This window comes from Vigna angularis, chromosome 2 (genome assembly GCF_016808095.1).
Source record: "Vigna angularis cultivar LongXiaoDou No.4 chromosome 2, ASM1680809v1, whole genome shotgun sequence".
NCBI lineage: Eukaryota > Viridiplantae > Streptophyta > Magnoliopsida > Fabales > Fabaceae > Vigna > Vigna angularis.
The window spans coordinates 12,101,554-12,123,680 of NC_068971.1; positions in this window are offsets into that span (position 1 = coordinate 12,101,554).

Genomic DNA, 22,127 nt, shown 5'->3' on the forward strand with positions numbered 1-22,127 from the left:
ATCTGCAAAGAGACCAAAAACCCACGATTTTGTTCAATTCAGAACAGGGTCAAAGCTGGATGATGAATCTGTGTTCCCCTCTTTGTGGTCCACGAGTCCATAACTGAAAAATTGAACAACAAAAATATGCATGTTAGAAGATCAAGAATGAGATTGACAGTGGAGGGTTTTATTTGAAAATGGTGTTTTCAATGTCAAAACAAAATCCAAAAAGAAGACCAAGACAAGATCCAAAAAAATTTCACTTACCAAGCCACGGAGGACCACTGCCGCGATGACCACTGCCGCAATGACCAGGACCGTGGGAGCATGGGAGCGACTGCGGCAACAGAGACAACGCGCCACGACGGTGCAGCAAGAACCCAGCGGGGAGGCAGCGGCAGCAGGAAGACCACGCGACGATGGCGGTAGTGGCAGTGACGTTGTGGACGCAGCGGGAAGGCAGCGGTGGTGACGTTGTGGACGCAGTGGGGAGGAAGCGACGGTGACGTTGTGGAGCGGATCTGGAGCGGATCTGAAGCGGATCTGAAGCGGTGGATCTGGAGGAGGCAGCGGCGGCAGCAGCGGCGGAGGCAGCAGTGGCGGAGGCTACAGCGGCGGAGGCTACAACAGCGAGAGAGGATAAGAATGGGAGAGCGCGGAGGGGAAGAGGGAGAGTGCGGAGGGGAAGAGGGAGAGCACGAGAAAGAAGCAGTTTCTGGCTGTGCAAATGTACAAATGTGCAGATTAAAAAATCAGAATGAACGTGTGTATAGGCAACGGTCGTGTGACAACCCGAGGCAATAGGGTCTTTTCAGAGAAAAAGTGTGCAGGTATAGGTTTCGGGTCTTCTTTTAACCGAGGCAATATCACCATTCTGCCTCGGGTCAAGATATAACCGAGGTATATAGTCTTTTACGCTTCGGGTTTTACATAACCGAAGCGTATATGGCGCGTTAGATTGCACTTTTTTTACTAGTGAGAGGATGTATTCTAACAATTTGAATCATAATTTTGTTTAGGTTTAATAATTTCGGAGGTCCTTATTTGTGCATATTCGTCTCAAATAGATCCTCGTATTTGGTCTGATTCCAATTAGGTCCCTTTTTCTGTTAAATTTACTCAATTTTGACGTTGCCCTTAATTGGACTGGACAACGTTATATTAAAATTGATGTGTACGTTGGCTTGGTGACTGCATAATTTTTAATGACGTGGCACAATGTGGGGTGAAATTTATTTTATTTTAAGTTTTAAATAAAACATACACCTGCTGACTCTGGTGACTCCTCGCCACGCTCCAAGGAGATCGACTTCGAGAATCCGCCGTCCTGGGACGACCAGTACACTTACACAACCACCATCAACTCCTCCATTGCTACAAACTTACACCACAACCATCAACCACCACGAAGAACCCAAACGCGAGAATTAGGAACCCAAATTTCGAAAACCTTAATCCCCAAATTCCCAAAACGCGACAACCATCAGGATCTTCTTCTTTGCGACTCAATGTGCAAGAAACACAACATAAAACATGAGCAGTAGAACCACGTGAATCCACCATCATTCATGCCAGATCGCACCAACATGAAGACATCATTGAACCCAAACCACAGAGTAAAGATAGAAGAAAAGTGCTTTCCCCTTCCTGTGGTGCCGCAACAGTACCAAGAAAAAGAAAGAAGAATGGTTCTCTACAAGCTGAAGTCGACTTCGAGAATCCGCCGCCCTAGGATGACCAAGAGACTTATGCCACCACCATCACCTCTTCCATTGGACCCATCCGCTCCTCCATTGCCACAAACTTACGCTACCACCATCAACCACCACGGAGAACCCAAAATGCGAGAATTAGGAACCCAAAATGTAGGAACCCTATTTCCAAATTCCAAAAAAAAAAAAAACGCATGGACACGAAACCACCCCAAAATCTAATTTGAAAATGAAAATCCCAACTCCTCTAATCGCAACATTTGAAAAATCAAGAACAAAAACTCCAAAGGAAAAATCCCAAATTCAGAAACCCTAATCCCCAATTTTCAAGATCAGAACGCAAGAATCATATAGCAAGAACGAAAAACCCTAATTTGAAATAACAAATTTCAAAACCTCCAAAATTCTCAAATTCCCAATTCCGAAAACCTTAATCCCCAAATTCCAAAAACGCGACAACCATCAGGATCTTCTTCTTGCGACTCAACGTGCAAGAAACACAACATAAAACACGAGTAGTAGAACCCCGTGAATCCACCATCGTTCATGCCAAATCGCACCACCATGAAGACATCATCGAACCCAAACCACAAAGTAAAGATAGAAGAAATGTGCTTTCCCCTTCCTGCGGAGCCGCAATAGTACCAAGAAAAAGAAAGAAGAACGGTTCTCTACAAGCCAAAGGTGATCTCCCTGAAGCGCGGTGAAGAGTAGCCGGAGTTGGCAGGTTTATGTTTTATTTAAAACTTAAAATAAAATAAATTTCAACCCACACTATGTAGCGTCACTAAAAATTGCGCAGTCAACAAGCCAACACAGAAATTTCAACGTTGTCTAGTCCAATTAACACCAAGGTCAAATTGGGTCAATTTTACAGAAAAATGGACCTAATTGGGATAAAAAAAATATGAATACCTTATTTGAGACGAATACGCACAAATAAAAACCTCCGAAATGATTAAACTTTTTGTTTAATATCACATATAAAACATTTTGAATTAATAGATAATTCTTGTGTTACAAATTTAAAGAATTATAATTCTTATATTATATTAAATATTAAAAAGTATAATAGTATTATAAATTAAAGGTTTAATAGCCTTCTTTGTCCTTAGTTTCGCTCTAGTGTGTCAAGTTGGTCTAATCTTTTAAAAAAGTGTCAATTTCGTCCAATAATTGATAAAATTTGCCTCAATCAAGTCCCTTCCGTTAAATATGTGGAAACGACGTTAGTTTTTCTTTCTCTTTCTTCTATTCCTCTGCAACGCAGTAGCTTTTGTCAGCTTTTTATCAATGGTATGGTTTATTTCCTGACGCATAAATCATTTTGTGAAGTAATTATATACACTTTTGTTATTTCAGAATTTTATCAATTTAATATTAGAGACTTGTTATGTTTTCTTTTTAAAGGTTGAAACTTAAAAAGAAAATACACATAATATATATATATATATATATATATATATTTATTTATTGTAAAAATATATTTTATATTACTTTCATAAATTGTAAAAACATAATAATTTATAATTTAGTTTATAAACCAACATAATATTTTATAATAATTTGAAAATAGAAAATATATTTAACCCATAAAACATTAATTAAAAAAATGAGTTTTATAAGATTATTTTACTGTAATAAAAGTGATAACAAAATTTAAAAGTTGAAAAACGTTGAATTATAAGAATAAAAAACAATTCCTTCCTAACGAGAGCATATATCTTTTTCAACAACAAAATAAAATATTAATTAGAAAAATAATAGTCTAATGAAACTGCTGCATTACACAAAAAGTAGTAAAAAAATATATTAAAATTGATGTGGCACAATAAAATCCACTAAAAATACATTAAATAAGCTTATTACTGTGAATTTTACTATTTCATATCACTTTTAAGATTATTGGTTAGCAACTTTTACTCTAATATAAGGATTCTTACAAGGTTCATACACACTCCATTCCTTTAATTTAGTTTAATGACAAAACTTATGTTTTCAAGATAGAGCTTTTTTTTATTGAGTAAATATTACTGTTATATTAGGTGTATATCTATATTATTTAGTCATTAATTATAAGATTAAATATGTTTTTTTTATTAAATTGTTTTTAAGAATGTGTTTCATCCTTAAAATAAATTTATAAATTTATGGTTTTTTTACTTTATAAAAATAAGGCAAAATAATAGAACTTTACATTGTAGTGTAATATAACTTAAACATATATTTTATTAAAAATTACTTTTACATAACTTTCCTTCAATACAAATAAATATATTTTAAAAACAAAATACAATTTTTAAAAATTGTTTAGGAATAAAAAATCTAGTTAACCCTTAATTATATACGATACACAAACTTAAATTTTTGAAGATTTTTTTCACAGTTGAAATCATATTTATTATTTTTATTAATCTTATTCTTATGTATATTTTAAATTTTTAATAATTTATACATTAGAGAAGGAGAGAGTTAAAAAAAATACCAAAAAATAGGAATAAGATCCAATATATTTTAATTTGTTTAATCATTAACTCATTATGATTTAGAGAAACTATGAGCACTAATTCACATGTTTATATAAAGGATCACGTCAATGATAGTCGCATATTTAACTGACACTTTTTTAAAAGGTTGGACCAACTTAACACACTAGAGTGAAACTAAGGACAAAAAAAGCTATTAAACCTAATTAAATTATAAATATTTTCTAATAATTTTGAAAAAATTTAAAATATAAAAATAATTATTTTAATTTATTTTATTTGGAATATTAATTAATTAGTTAAAAACTTAAAATTATTTATACAATTAAATGTAATATATATATATATATATATATATATATATATATATATATATATATATATATATATATATATATATATATATATATATATATATATATATATATATATATATATAATTTTAAAAAGGTGATAAAGACAAGTTAGGACTTTTTGGCTGTCCTAATTATGAGGGCCATAACATAGGAACTTATTTTAGCATATTGAAAACGACAAACAACAACTATGGATCATTTTATCGTGCATGAAGATATTTTGCTCTTGAAGAATATAAAGCCATGTTTGTTTCCAAACGTGAAAATTTAACAGGCAAAAAAATATAAAAAGAATTAGAAAGTACAAAAATTAAAAAATATATGTATAATATTTATAAAATAATCAGTTATATGATAGATACGATTGAGTATGCCTTTATTGTTTTATTGTAATAAAACTAAATAATTAAAATAATAAATAAAAAAATTGATAGAAGACAATATATATTTATTTTAGAAGGTGGGGTAGTTGACAATTATTGATAACAAGGTACCAAAATTATATTATTGAGATGAATTTAATATAACATGGAGTGTTCAACCGAATGTGACCTTCCATTTAGAGAAAAAGACAGTTAGTATTGATTCTCTTGTAATTAGGCTTGATTTTTGGTTCAGATTCCGATTCAAGATCAATTTAGCATAATTTAAATTTAATATTTTAAAATTTATATTTGATTATTTAATTTATTGATTTAATTGGATTTATATTGGATTGTGGATTAATTTGATCAAATTTTTTAATTGTAAATTTATATTAAATTAAATAATTTTAATAAAAAAATTATTATTATTTAAATAAATAACGTAAAAAATATAATAATTTTAATAACGAATTGATTATAATTTTATATAACTTATTACTAAATTTTCAAAAAATAATATCATATTAAAAATAAAATTAAAAATTAAAAATATAATTACGAATTAAAAAATATTAAAATATAAATTTAAGTTGAATCGTACTTCGATTGTAATTATTTATTTTATTCTATTTTATTTATTCAATATTATTCAATGTTCACATTTTCTTTTAATTTTCTTGGATTCGATCGGTTTTACAAGTGTTTTTTTGTCCAGCCCGATTGTAGTAGGATGATTTTAATGAGTGAAAAAAAGAAGAATATTAGAAATTAAAAAAATATTTAAATGAAAAAGTAAAGAAGAAAAAAATAATAAAAAAGTTTTTAACAGATTTAATTTAATTGATATGATATGAAAAGCGAATAATTATGAAATAATTAATTTGTAAAACTCAAAATAATATTTAGATTTTTATTAATAAGATTTATAAAATAACATGAATTAAAAGTATATTTAAATCTAAATATAATTTCATATTTCTATATAATCTTAATTATTTTTTAATTTTATTTTACAAGAAAAAAAACTCATAATTAATAATATTAAATTAGTATTTATTTAAAATAAATTTATTTTAATAAAAGTTAATAAAAATAAGAGTGATTAAATTTTTTAAGATAAGATAAGATTAATTTATAAATAAATAAAAATATTATTTATTTTAATATGTAAGAACCTAGAAAATAGAGGATTAAGTATATAGGTGTATTAAAATAATGAGACTCAGTATTTTATTTTAAGATAATCTTATAATATAAATAGAATTTTTTAAAACTCAGTTCATTATCTAAATTACCTCTATCTCTCTAAAACGTTGTTCTCTTTCCTTTCTCTCACTCCTCTCTATAATTTCTTACACTTCAATCATCTATTCAACGATCAGGAAGTAGGAAGTGTCTAAACAATCCTTGAGTCGAGAGCTACCTCTTTCACCGATCAATTTCTTGATTTGGGAAAGTAAGTGAAAAACCCTCTTTCTTGTCTTTTAGGGTTCTTAAAATTTGTAGAACAATTCTGTTTTTGCATGAATGAAGAGTTCATCTTCTTAAATTTCTGGTCTGTTGGTGATTCTAAGAGTTATCTTCAACTGTCAATCGGTAAATTGTAGGCTTTCTAAGAGTTCCTTGTAGTGCAAGTAATCGATAGAGAATTTAGGGGAATCTTGAGCTGTTAAGTTAAGGTAAGGGAAGCTAGATATGCTTTGAATTGATAACTTAGTTGTATATTTTGTGGTTGTATGATTTTTGAACTGGTTGCACTGAAATAATGTTTATAGTAGATAGAAATGTATAATTTTAAGTATTTTTTTAGTGTGAATTATTGGGATGAGACTTTGAATAATTTTGGAATGGTATAAATCTGTGTTTGTGTGTTTGAATTGTTATCAATTTGTTGTGTGTTTTATAGTTCATTATCTAAATTACCTCTATCTCTCTAAAACGTTGTTCTCTTTCCTTTCTCTCACTCCTCTCTACAATTTCTTACACTTCAATCATCTATTCAACGATCAGGAAGTAGGAAGTGTCTAAACAATCCTTGAGTCGAGAGCTACCTCTTTCACCGATCAATTTCTTGATTTGGGAAAGTAAGTGAAAAACCCTCTTTCATGTCTTTTAGGGTTCTTAAAATTTGTAGAACAATTCTGTTTTTTCATGAATGAAGAGTTCATCTTCTTAAATTTCTGGTCTGTTGGTGATTCTAAGAGTTATCTTCAACTGTCAATCGGTAAATTGTAGGCTTTCTAAGAGTTCCTTGTAGTGCAAGTAATCGATAGAGAATTTAGGGGAATCTTGAGCTGTTAAGTTAAGGTAAGGGAAGCTAGATATGCTTTGAATTGATAACTTAGTTGTATATTTTGTGGTTGTATGATTTTTGAACTGGTTGCACTGAAATAATGTTTATAGTAGATAGAAATGTATAATTTTAAGTATTTTTTTAGTGTGAATTATTGGGATGAGACTTTGAATAATTTTGGAATGGTATAAATCTGTGTTTGTGTGTTTGAATTGTTATCAATTTGTTGTGTGTTTTATAGTTCATTATCTAAATTACCTCTATCTCTCTAAAACGTTGTTCTCTTTCCTTTCTCTCACTCCTCTCTACAATTTCTTACACTTCAATCATCTATTCAACGATCAGGAAGTAGGAAGTGTCTAAACAATCCTTGAGTCGAGAGCTACCTCTTTCACCGATCAATTTCTTGATTTGGGAAAGTAAGTGAAAAGCCCTCTTTCTTGTCTTTTAGGGTTCTTAAAATTTGTAGAACAATTCTGTTTTTGCATGAATGAAGAGTTCATCTTCTTAAATTCCTGGTCTGTTGGTGATTCTAAGAATTATCTTCAACTGTCAATCGGTAAATTGTAGGTTTTCTAGGAGTTCCTTGTAGTGCAAGTAATCGATAGAGAATTTAGGGGAATCTTGAGCTGTTAAGTTAAGGTAAGGGAAGTTAGATATGCTTTGAATTGATAACTTAGTTGTATATTTTGTGGTTGTATGATTTTTGAACTGGTTGCACTGAAATAATGTTTATAGTAGATAGAAATGTATAATTTTAAGTATTTTTTTAGTGTGAATTATTGGGATGAGACTTTGAATAATTTTGGAATGGTATAAATCTGTGTTTGTGTGTTTGAATTGTTATCAATCTGTTGTGGGGAAGTATTTGGATGAATTGAAGAGAGTTATATTGGTTTTATAGTTAATTTAGAGGTAGTAGAGTAGTGAAATTGGAATTGTGTGGTCAAAAGTTCAATTGGTCTGTTGGGGTAGCTTTGGTAAGTCAACAGTGATTTGTTTGAGGTCTTAAGTTAGTTAAAAATGTGCCAAAGTGGTAGATTCCGTTTTGGGTCTATAAGTTGTGATTTTAAAGGTTTTGAAGTAGGAATTGGTTTATAAACACTCTAGATTGATGGTAGGAAGGTTTAGTCTTGGGGGTTATCCTAAAACTCCAATGGTCTTTCATTCTCAAGGGAAGAGGACTGATCCATGTTGTGAGGAGTAGTAGGAGGTCTTAGTCTTGGAGGCTTCTAGTATGGTCCAAGGCGTGGTACAGACTAACCTCGTGAGTGTGGTAGGGTGAAACCCATTGGCAATGGCTTCGCAAAGCAGTATAAGCCACCACGAGTGCATAACCCGCCATAGTTCGACAATCATTCTAAGTTCGGACGGTCAAAGTCAGTGTAGTGTCAAGTATAAAGGATTGTTGTGATGTGAATAAATATGTATGATTATGTGAAACTTAGTTAATAGACATATGATTGCTCTTTGTTTAAACTAGTTTACCCTGTTGTGTGCTTGTGTTTGTATTGCGATGTTTTCCCTTTGCAATGATCATCCGATGGGTGTGAGCAGAGGTAGAGGAGGTTTCTGTGGAGCAAGCTTTGGACGACGAAGACGCCGCTGAGTAGTTAGTTATAATTTAACCTTGTAGATTTTTTTATTAGCCTATTGTATATATACAATTTTAAATTCTATGGTTATTTTGGATGACTATAAAGATAATACTTTATATTATAGTTGGATAACTGTTCTATCTTATCATGTTTGTGATGACTCTTCTATATAGTTTATACTATATTTTTGGGATGTTACATTAATGGTATCAGAGAAGTTCTTTCCTTAGGAATCCTGTAGGTTTTGAGTGTGCCTTGCTTGTTCTTGTGTACTCTTAGTTATGTCTAGTGGTTATCCTTGTCTCTTTTAGTTAGATTGATGGCTTTTCTCTATGTGTAAGTAGAAGATGGCACCTAGGCCTCTTACTCCTCCACCTACTAATGCTGATGCACCTGAGATGATGAGGATGATGGAATCAGTAATTAATTCGATGCAACAACAGAATAATGCATTGGTTTAGCAGAATACGGTGGCGTTGCAACAGTTGGATGCTGCAAAGGTGTCAGTAGAGGCCTCTCAGCGACAGTTTTTGGACCTGATGAGTAGTGGCAAGGCTACAGTTGGACCATCATCTTCTACTTTCACTCCGCCTCAAGAGTGGAGTCTGAAGAGTTTCTTGTAGCACCGTCTAACCAAGTTTAATGGCAAGGTTAGCCCGGATGAAGTAGACTGGTTGTTCAGAGATATGAAGCGTATCTTTATTGCCAAAAAATGTTCAGACGAGAATATATTGGCCTTCACGGAGTACTTACTATCTGGGGAAGCTAGTCATTGGTGGAGTTGCATGAGGATGCTACTAAAGGGTAGTGGCACTCTTATCACTTGGGAGTTGTTCAAGAAGAAGTTATACACTAAGTATTTTCCTGACAGTGTCCGATTTGCCAAGGAGATTGAGTTCCTTTAGTTGGTTCAGGGGAATATGTCAGTCTCTAAATATGCTGACCAATTCAAGCATCTTATCAGGTTCCATATATTGTCCATGAGTGAAGAGTGGTAGTGCATGAAGCTTGAGAATGGTCTGAGGGGTGACATGAAGCTGTTGGTTAAAGGTCTTTGCATTAAAGAATTCCCTGCTTTGGTGGAAATGGCAAGAGTGTTGGAGAAGACAAAGATGGAAGTTGAGAGTTAGAAGAATCAGCCGGTGAGAGTGGAAGGACCATCTGGATCTAGAAGTAGCTTCAGTTCTAGGAGTACTCCTTATTATAAGCCTCCTTCTTATGGGTCTAGGGGTTCCTCCTCTCAGACTTCAGTGTCGTCTGGGTAGTCCAGCCATTCTGGGAGTGTGAAGTGTTACTCTTGTGGAGGGTTTCATTTTCAGTTAGTTTGTCCTCAAATGGCTGGTTATAGGAGGTGTAACATTTGCAGAGGTGACGGGCATTATGCCAGGGACTGTCCTACCGTCAAGAGGACAGGTCAACATACTCATCAGGCTGGGAGAGCTCATCCGAGGGGCGGTGCCAGACCGTAGGCTTCAGGTCGCGTGTATGCATTATCGGGGTCAGAGGCAGCCAGTTCAGGTAATCTTATCATCGGAAGTTGTTTGTTGCATGGTAGGAGTTGTTGTGTGTTGTTTGATTCTAGAGCGACACACTCTTTTGTGTCCGAGGCTTATGTTGAGGAATTTGGGTTGGTTATGAGAGAGCTACAGTATGATTTGGTTGTATTTACTCCCACTTCGGGGTTGGTTAAGACATCTACATTGTGTGTAGATGTACAGTGGTGGTTGAAGGGCGTTAGTTCAAGGTAAACCTCATCTGTTTACCTTTGCAAGAATTAGAAGTAATTTTAGGGACGAATTGACTATCTATTTATCGCATTCTTATAGACTGTGGTGAGAAGAAGTTGGTGTTTCCTGAGAAAGAAGAGTTAGTGTTGCTGTCTTCTAGGCAGTTGAAACAAGAGATGAGGGGAGGAGTGTGTTGCTTCTTGGTGTTGTCTCATTTGGCAGTTAAGTAGAGTGGGCAGGGTATAAATCACTCAATTGTGAGTGATTTCTTGGATGTGTTTCTTGAGGAAGTGTAGGGGTTGCCTCCTCAGAGGAAAGTTGAGTTCTTCATTGATCTGGTGTTAGGTGTAGGGCCAGTATCAATAGCTCCTTACAGGATGGCTCCAGCGGAGTTAGCTGAGCTTCAGAAAAAAATTGAAGATTTGCTTGAGAAGCAGTTTATTCGACCAAGTGTCTCGCCGTGGGGAATGCCTATTTTGCTTGTGAAGAAGAAGGATGGTAGCTCTAGGCTGTGTATGGATTACCGACAGTTGAATAAGTTAACCATCAAGAACAAATACTCGTTGCCTAGGATTGATGATTTGATGGATCAGTTGCATGGAGCTACAATTTTCTCCAAGATAGACATGAGGTTAGGTTATCATCAGATTCTAGTCAATGTAGGAGATGTGCAGAAGACTGCCTTTAGGTCCAGATATGGTCATTATGAGTATGTGGTTATGCCTTTTGGTGTGACTAACGCTCTAGCCATATTCATGGACTTCATGAACAAAATGTTCATGCCGTTTTTAGATAAGTTTGTTGTTGTCTTTATAGATGACATACTTATCTACTCCAAGACTCATGAGGAGCATGTGAAGCATCTTAGGACAAAGCTTGGAGTATTGAGAGAGAAAAAGTTGTATGCCAAGCTGTCCAAGTGTGAGTTTTGGATAAAAGAGGTGCAGTTTCTAGGGCACGTGATCTCAACTGGTGGTATTTATGTGGATCCAGCCCAGGTGCAGGTGGTACTTCAGTGGGAGAGATCTAAGTCTGCTACTGAGATCAAGAGTTTTGTCGGGTTAGTGGGCTACTATTGTCGCTTCATAGAGGGATTCTCTAAAATAGTGGCGTCGTTGACAAGGAAGGATCAACCTTTTGCTTGGACGAACAAGTGTGAATCTAGCTTTAAAGAGCTAAAGTAGAGGTTGACTAGTGCTCCAATGTTGGTTATCCCTAACACATGTAAACCTTTCGAGGTTTTCTGTGATGCTTCCTTTCAAGGACTAGGCTGTGTGTTAATGCAAGAGAGGAAAGTGGTTTCCTATGCTTCAAGGAAACTCAAGGTTCATGAGAAGAATTATCCCACTCATGACTTGGAGTTGGCAACAATTGTGTTTTCTTTGAAGATTTGGAGGCACTATCTTTATGGTGCACAGTTTCAGGTATTCAGTGATCACAGGAGTTTGAAGTACCTCTTTGATCAGAAGAAGTTGAACATGAGACAGAGAAGGTGGATGGAGTTCTTAAAAGATTATGAGTTTGATTTACTCTACCATCTAGGGAAGGCAAATGTCGTTGCAGATTCATTGAGTAGGAAGACGGTGCACGTGTCTGCATTGATGGTCAGGGAATTGAAGTTGGTGAAGAGTTTCAGGGATTTGAGGCTGTAAGTGGAGTTAGAGTCAGATTGTATCAGATGCAACAGTCTTGTAGTGTCGAGCGATCTGTTGGGCTGTATTAGAGAGAAACAGTTATCTGACGTCGAGCTGCAGAGATCAGTGAGTTTGATTGGTACAGATCAGGGAAAAGTTTTGTTTTGGGGACTAATGATATTCTGAGGTTCAGAGGTAGAGTTTGCATTCCTGATGATGGTAAGCTGAAGAGATTAATCCTTGAGGAAGGACATCATAGTCGTTTTAACATGCATCCTAGCATGACTAAAATGTATTAAGACCTCAAGGAGTTTTTCTGGTGGTCTGGGATGAAGGGAGATGTACCACAGTTTGTTACTTCTTGTTTGACTTGTCAGAAAGCTAAGGTTGAGCATCAGAGACCTGGTGGTTTGTTGTAGCAGTTGGAGATTCCTAAGTGGAAATGGGATAGCATAGCTATGGATTTTGTTACCCATTTACCACGGACTGTTAGAGGTCATGATGCTATTTGGGTGATTGTAGACAGGCTAACCAAGAATGCTCATTTCTTGGCAGTAAATTTGAAGATATCCATGGTGATTGCTCAATTATATATCAGAGAAGTGGTGAGACTACATGGGGTGCCTTCTAGCATTATATTAGATAAAGATTCTGGCAGACATTGCAGAGTGACCTGGGCACTCGTTTGCAGATGAGTTCAGCTTATCATCCCTAGACTGTTGGCCAGTCAGAGAGGACAATCCAATCACTTGAGAATTTGCTGAGGACGTGTGTATTGGATCACTTGGGAGTCTGTTAACACTCGTCAAGTGTACCGAATCGTATCAAGTAATAATAAAATGGTAAGACCAAGTATCGTTTCTCAAAGGACTCACGGCCTAGACAGTTATGTGATTTCTTGATTAAATTAGACTTGTAAACAAAATCATTGTGTTTGAATTGCGGAAAATAAACATGAATGCAAGTTTTAATCAATTGGACCGAAAGAAGCAAAAGAGATTGATATAAAGTATGAATGATTATGTTGCTGGGGTTTCCGACTCATCATATCCACTCTCATGTATTCAAGAATTCATCTTTCTTCATTAATGTTAATGCCACTTTCTAATTTACCTTAAACCCGATGTCTCGGTGAAGAAAGCCTACTCCTAATCACTAGTTTACAATGTCTTGTTTCCCTAGCAATTATTCATGCATTACATTCACACAGAAGCTTAAAGGCAACCGATCCTCCTATTCCTATGTCTAGGTAATATTGCTTCCGGGAGAATTTCCCCAGTTCTAGATTTACCTATATGTGTCCATATAGATAACATCAATGATCATGCAATTGAATGAGTTAAACAAAGCATGCATAGAGTAAAGAGGAAAAACCCTAACAATTAATGAAGTAAAGCATATAAAATCAAGAATCAATTCAATACATGAGAGTTTCAAATGATTACATCGGTTCCCCAACAACAATGGAGGTTTAGTTCACCATAGACATGGTGAAACTAGATGAAAAACAATGAAAGAATGAAAGATAGAACCCTAGAATTTGAAGAAAGGAGCTTCCGCATCCAAAATCCTTCTCCAAGGGGTGAAGAAAGTGTGATTTCGCCTCTTTCTGTCCAAAGATACCAACCCTAGGTCGACTAAAGCCTTATATAGTTTATTAAAAATTACAGAAAATAGGCCCAAGCCAATTAAATGGCGCTCAACGGTAAGTGCGACTCTTCAAATTGACGCTCAGCTGCAGTTTTAGCTCTCAGCGGTGACTGCGATGCTTCAGAATGCCGCTCAGCGGTAAAAGTTCCGCTGAGTGGTGACTGCGGGTCTTCTTTTGTGCACTTTTACTTCCTTTCCTGAGTCCAACTCCTTACTACTTCAACTTCTTTCATCTAATTCATCTTAATTCTTGCCAAAGCAAGGAAAACCAAGCATAAAACCCATCCAACTCTCTTATTTCCAAAACTTAAGCAAAAGCATGATTTCAAGCTAGTTTCTAAGTCATAAAGGTTGTTTTTAATATCAAAATTAAGTATTAAAATAATGATTTTTCAACCGTTATCAGAGTTTGTGATGAGGTGTTCTCATTGATGGAGTTCACCTCCAATAACAGTTATCAGGCCAGCATTGGTATGACACCGTTCGAGGCATTGTATGGGAGAAGATGTATGACGTCTCTGTGTTGGTTTCAGGAGGGAGAGTATTTGTTGACTAGGCCAGATTTGATTCAGAAGACGACTGAGAAGGTGAAGTTGATTCAGGAGAGGATGCAGGCATCTTAGAGTAGACAGAAGTTCTATACTGATCAGAGACGGAGACCTTTGGAGAATGCAGTTGGAGATCATCTCTTCCTCAAAGTGACTCCTACTACTAGTGTATGAAGAGTTATTCGTGCTAGGAAGTTGTCTCCTAGTTTTATTGGTCCTTACCAAATATTCAAGCGTATAGGACTAGTTGCTTATGAGATAACCATGCCACCTCAGCTGGTGAATCTTCTCTCAGTTTTCCATGTCTCGCAGCTTAGGAAATATGTGACCTTTCAGTGGAAGTGCAGCCTGTAAGGATTGTGGAGAGCCAGACCAAGCAACTTAGAGGAAAAACCATCAATCGAGTCAAAGTTGTCTGGGATAGTAGGGTAGGTGACTCTACTTGGGAGTTAGAGGGAGCCATGAGGGAGTCATATCCTCACCTGTTCTCTAGTACGTTTAATATTCGAGATCAAAAAATTTTGTTGTTGGGGAGAATGTAAGAACGTAGAAAATAGAGGATTAGAGTAGATAAGTGTATTAAAATAATGAGACTGAGTATTTTATTTTAAGATAATCTTATAATAATATAATTAGAATTTTTTAAAACTCAGTTCATTATCTAAATTACCTCTATCTCTCTAAAACTTTGTTCTCTTTCCTGTCTCTCACTTCTCTCTACAATTTCTTACACTTCAATCATCTATTCAACGATCAGGAATTGTCTAAACAATCCTTGAGTCGAGAGCTACCTCTTTCATCGATCAATTTCTTGATTTGGGCAAGTAAGTGAAAAACCCTCTTTCTTGTCTTTTAGAGTTCTTAAAATTTGTAGAACAATTCTGTTTTTGCATGAATCAAGAGGGCATCTTCTTAAATTCCTGGTCTGTGGGTGATTCTAAGAGTTAACTTCAACTATCAATCGGTGAATTGTAGGTTTTCTAGGAGTTCCTTGTATCGCAGGTAATCAACAGAGAATTTAGGGAAATCTTGAGTTGTTAAGTTAAGGTAAGGGAAGCTAGATATGCTTTGAATTGATAACTTAGTTGTATATTTTGTGCTTGTATGATTTATGAACTGGTTGCACTGAAATAATGTTTATAGTAGATAGAAATGTATAATTTTAAGTATTTTTTTTAGTGTGAATTATTGGGATGAGACTTTGAATCATTTTGGAATGGTATAAATATGTGTTTGTGTGTTTGAATCGTTATCAATCTGTTGTGGGGAAGTTTTTGGATGAATTGAAGAGAGTTATATTGGTTTTATAGATAATTTAGAGGTCTGTTGGGGTAGCTTTGGTAAGTCAAAAGTGATTTGTTTGAGGTTTTAAGTTAGTTAAAAATGTGCCAAAAGTGGTAGATTGAGTTTTGGGTCTATAAGTTGTGATTCTAAAGGTTTTGAATTAGGAATTGGTTTATAAACACTCTAGATTGATGGAAGGAAGGTTTATAAACATTTGGACAAGTCCAATTAGGTATATAATACAATTTAGGAGAGCTATAAGTTGGGAAAAATAGTTAGAAGTAGTAAATGGGGGTTGACTTGCATAATTCTACAGAATTTGTTTTGCAAATTATGCATATTCGTTGAACGAATAGATTCGCATAGCGAGTAGTCATGGCGAGTTGCTCTTGTCGGAGTAGTCTCACAGCGAGAAGGTGCGTTGTGCGAATGGTTATGGGGGTTGACTCTCTGTCTGATGATTCACACAACGAGATAATGTGTTAAGCGCCTGGTTGGGGTCTGGGAGCACTGTGAGTTTATTCGCATAGCGAATGGGTGTGCTCAGCGAGTGTCTGGAGGGTCTCGACCACTGTCTGGACTTTCGCATAACGAGTTGGGTCGCTTGCCGAGAGATTTGGGGTCTGGTACCACTGGAAGTTTATTCGCATTACGAGCTAGGTCGCAGTGCGAGAAACCTCTATGGTCGCTCAGCGATTGCGTGTGCTGAGCGACTGGTTCATATGTTAGTTTCCTCTTTATTTTCTTGTTGTAGTTTGAAGTAAATAAGATTGTGGAATTATGTTGAAGCATGTATGAATGTGTATTAAGGTATATGATTTATCATGTTATGAGTTATGTTTCAAAGTGAAAGTATGTGATTTCAAAGTATGTTTGATGGACGTAATTCCATGATCCTCACAAAGGGTTACATGGTGGTGCCCTGTGTTGTTTTTCAAAGTGAATCCTCTTGGTGAGGTTCAAGTGTGTTTAGAATGAATGCAAGAGCTCAGTCTTGGGGGTTATCCTGAAACTCCAATAGTCTTTCATTCTCAAGTAGAGAAGATTGATCCATGTCGTGAGGAGTAGAAGGAGGTCTTAATCTTGGAGGCTTCCAATATGGTCCAAGGCGCAGTACAAACTAACCTCGTGAGTGTGATAGGGTGAAACCCATTAACAATGGCTTTGCAAAGTAGTAGAAGCCACCACGAGTGCACACCTCGCCATAGCTCGGTAATCATTCTATGTTCGGAAGGTCAAAGTCAGTGTAGTGTCAACTATAAAGGGTTGTTGTGATGTGAATAAATATGTATGATTGTGTGAAATTTAGTTAATAGACACATGATTGCTCTTTGTTTAAATTAACTTACCCTGTTGTGTGCTTGTGTTTGTATGTGCGATGTTTTCCCTTTGCAATGATCATCCGGTGGGTGTGAGCAGAGGTAGAGGAGGTTTATGTAGAGCAAGCTTTGGACGGAGGAGACGCTGCTAAGTAGTTAGTTTTAGTTTAACCTTGTAGATTTTTTTTATTAGCCTATTGTATATATATAGTTTTAAATTCTATGGTTATTTTAGATAACTGTAAAGATAATACTTTATATTATAGCTGGATAACTGTTATATCTTATCATATATGTGATGACTCTTCTATATAGTTTATACTATATTTTTGGGATGTTACATAATACATATATCTCTATATAAAATTGTCATTACAATTATTTGAGAAAAAATTATGTCTTTTTTATTAGATTTAAGTTCAAATTGATTTATGATATATTTTTAGCTAATTAAAATATTGAATAGAGCGTTGTGTAAAAATGAATAATAACACAAACATTTTTAACATATAAATTAAATCAAACCCCCTTATGATTGAATCAAAATAAATTTTCAAAGTACAATATCATATCTAAATGTCATTTCAAATATAAGACAATGTTTGTTTACATTCAAATCTAAACTATCCAAGGTTTACAATTGTAAGGACAAAGTTATAATTTTGTATACTTCTATTTTTTCTGCTAAGAGACAATTATGATCCACCTTTAAAGATATTTTCTTATGGTATTACTGTTATATATATATATATATATATATATATATATATATATATATATATATATATATATATATATATATATATATATATATATATATATATATATATATATATATAAATATAAAAAGCCACAAGTTTCTCCATTTGGTGTGGTTGGCGTGCAGCTCAGGATTGCAGGCACATATCAGGCAAAAGAAAAGAATGAAGATAACAACAAAATACAGTTTTTAAATCATTTGTTTGGAAAATATTTTTATATTATAATCGATTTTAATTTAGAAGCTACATATTAAACAATATAATCACATTTCTACAAAAAATAAACTGGTCGAAAAGAGAAACAACTACATATGCTACACTTTCTGTATTAATCGAAAGTGTTTAGAAGGCTGTTGTCTTTAGATTCACTAGTAAAGAAATGGTTTTCTAACGCGGCTAGTATGTATCGGTTTACAGAAACCTGAAGCAAATATAAATATGGTGGCAGTATTGTAATTTGAGTGAATTTATAGGCCTCGGTTCAACAGAAACAGAGGCATAATAGTCATATTATCTCGGTTAGAAACTACCCGAAGGGTATAATCTGCGTATAGGCATCAGTTGGAGGAAGGAATCAAGGCAGTAGAAATGTATTACTTCAAGGGTATAACCGAGTCAGTAGAAACGCCACGTCTTCATTGCTTCCAGTGACTTCGTGAGACATTTCCATTCTCGCAGCACAGCCTCTCCTGAAACCCTATCTTCGGCCTCTGCTAGGGTTCATCATCACTTACCCAATTTTCTCCATTTTTGGTCGTTTAAACCACTGATTTCTTTCATTCCTACCAGTTGAATGCATCCTGCCTCTGAACTCACCGATTGAAACTTCGATTAACACCATGTTCATCCTTCTCACACCTTCTCCTTCGTCTTTGACCAAACAAAACACTTTCTCATTCCATTTCACCGATTTAATCACCTTTGAGGGTGCGGGTTACGGCGGGTGTTGCCCTTGACTGCGGCGTTTGTCGCCAAGGCGCTCCAGATCGGTGAGCCCTCCGTCGTCGCCGCCGCGGCGCTTGCCGTCAAACTCCTCACCGCGAGTCACCGCTACCCTCTCACCCCTTAATCGAATGTCGCCGCCGCCCTAGACCGACAATCTTCCTCCAGCCGTCGAAGCCCTTTGTCATCATTGCTTTCGTGGCTGTTTCCTTTTCTTTTTTTTTGCTGTGTGAAGAAATAATCGAAAAAAGAGGCTCCCATTTCTCTTGCTCTTGGCTGAAGATTGGAAACCCTAATAAAAAGGATCTAAGCCCTGCCCATTTTTGTTTCAGAAAGCATAAAAATAAGGCAACGATGGCTGTTGAGGTTTTTAGTAGAACCAAGAGGCTGAGTGAGTTCCCTCCTAAATGTATTCTTGAGATGATTTCTTTTTCAAACAAGTTTTGTTGTGAGGAGATGAAGCATGCTTGTGACACGCATTTGGCTTCTCTGGTTTTGGATATAGATGACGCGGTGTTGTTGATTGAGTATGGACTGGAGGAGACTGTATATATGCTTGTGGCGGCTTGCTTGCAGGTGTTTCTGAGGGAGCTTCCTGGTTTGTTGCAGCGATGGAGTGTTATGATGTTGGAAGCAAAATGGGGATTTTTTTTTTCTAATTTCGGAATGGGGAACTGGTATGAAACTTGGAAGCGAATCAAAAAGGGTTTAGTACAGTGTGCATCGCAATCTTGGAATTGCCTTCTTTTGCTTTGCCACTCTACAGGTAAATCTACTCTTGTTCTTCTGCTTCTTCTTCGTATCTTAATCCAATAAAGATGAAGTTTAATAGTGTTAGCTCTGTGAAATTTTGCAGATTTTCGCATTGTTCTTGAGGCCACTGAAGACTCACAAGTACAGGTGATTACCATTCAAAAATTGTAACCTTGGGGTTCTATCAAATTGGGTTTCTGAAATTGAAAAATCTTGGGTCTCTGTTTTGATCTCGGGTTGGGATTTTCTGGTTGCGTATTGTTCCAAGTTTCCAACATCAACTGAAAAACACTTTGACTTGCACGACTCTATTTCAGGTTCCTCTACCGTCAGAGCCACTCCTCGCGTTGAAGGTTTACACATGGCTTCCACTACACCACATGACCACCCGCAATGGGAATTCTCCCGTGACGTGGAAATGGATTTTGGATCTGAAGAGCACGCTTCCATTGTGTATTCTGCCTTAGCAGTTGATAAAGAGTTGCAACCTGATAAAGTAAAACGAGGCATGACAGTATGAACCGAGTCCTAAAGTCTGAAAAAAATACAGGCTACTGCCTCGATTATCTAAGAACTGAGACATAATCCTATCTCGTTTTATCTCGATTCGTAACCGAGACATAAAGCCTATACCCCTTTTTACTTCGTTCGTATATGTCTCGATTGCAAAAACGATGCCTATAAGCAAAATTAACGGTGTCTTTTCCCTGTACTAGTAATTTTTGTGAATATTTACTTTTGATCGGCAAAGAATTTTAATTAAATAGAGTATTTGGAATGCTTCAATCATACATACACAGGATATATTCAATGTATTAATATTATTTTTTGCATGGATATTAAAAAATTATTGTGATATAAAACTTTTACAATTAATGTAAACATACATTACTAGTTTGGAAATGGTTCAACAAACAATATTTTTAAATTTAGGTTCAGAGATATTTTAATTGTGACCAGTCCAGATACATTAACGTATACTGCTCAATAAAATATTGGGGAATACTTAATTAGTTAAAAGGTTTAATTGCTCGTTTATAATTGATCAGATCTGGTGTATAATCTAACATTAGTTACATAAACAATCTATATAATAAAGAAACCTTATAAACAGCTGGAAGAAGAAAATATCATGAAAATCATATTATGAAAAGGGTTATAGGAATGGATAATAAGATAAATTTTATGAGATTGTATAGGATAATAAATGGGATGGGTCTTTTTTAAAGAAGGACTACATTTCAGATCAATAAAATTTGAGTTCAAGCCATGTAACGGATCATCAATACATTTAACCGAATTTATGTGTTTTCTACCTTCAAGTACTCAACTTCATCATTTTTATTTAATATGAAACTTAGATCCATATGAATTTCTAACAATTTTCTTCAAATATAATAAAAAATCACTTAAGGTTCTATTGTTTATTCTATTTATAGAAAAGATATTATTTTCTTTTAATTTTCTTCTGCATATTTTTTATAATAATAATTGTCATTATTTATGGTATTATCATATGTAATTCATATCTTTAGAATGTAGTGATTTTTTTTGGTGCATTCTAGAAATGGTCAAATAATACTCTTTGTTTGCTGTTAAATGATTTACTTATTCAATTTAGTTGTCCAATAGTACTATTTTATAGCATGTTTTTAATTTATTTCATAATTCTTTTTACAATTAATCTTTCAAATATTGCACTTTTAAGTTTTTTTTAATCATTTTAGAGCTCTTAGTTATTTTTTTTGTTAAAAGTCACATATAACTTCTTTAATTTTTTTTGTCTTAATTAAGTTCCTAGTTTTGAAAAATTGAAGTAATGTGACTCTTGCTGTTAAATAGGTTGAACAGTGTAAAAAAAATAATGTGGCATGTTGTTAATTTTTTAAATGACATGGTTAAGTAATCAGTGATGTGAAATTTCATTTTTTTTAAATAGAAAATTGGAGAAAACACATTTCGTTCAACCCACTTTTACAAAGGCAAAAATGACGATGTTGTGGTTCATCTTCTTCTACGTTTGCGTAATCTCAATTCCTCATCTTATAAACAATACCACTCTCAATCTCTTCACCCTTCACCCTTTAATGGAGGTTAAAGTCTTTTCCTCTCTAGACCTCTCTTCTCCGAAACCTCACGAAATGTCAATCTTCACAACCCTTTCTGAATTCCCCTTCCTCCTCACCCACTTTTCCCCTTTCACCTCCACCACCTCCTCACCCACCTTCCTGTTGTCTACTTCCACACTTGCAAGTTCGACAAATCGTTCAATAAGTCAAGAAATAGGTCGAAAATCCCAAAGAGGTTAAAATAGAAAATTAGGGTTTCGATGCTACTTCAGGTGGTAGTAAAGGCATTATGGATTGTGGCTATAGGCACGATAAGGTTCAAAGGTGTTGTTCGTGGCGATTCAAAAGGAGGAGCAAGACTTGTAATTTGAGTTTCGATGGTGGACCGCGATGCTTCATTGTAGGTGTGTGATTGTGAATGTGTGGGTTGTGCATTTTCAAATATGTGCATTAGGGTTTTCACACAATGTTGTGGTGGTTGAAGAGGCAAATTTGTGTTGGGGATGAAGGCACAATTAGAGCTTACGTAGAGGAGTTTTGGGTCTTGTGGTGTTGTTGTTCTTCTTCTCCAATGAAGGTGCTAGGTGGCTCACGATGAACGTCTTGCATTGTAGGTTTTTGGAACGTTGTGTAAATCTGATGGTGGGG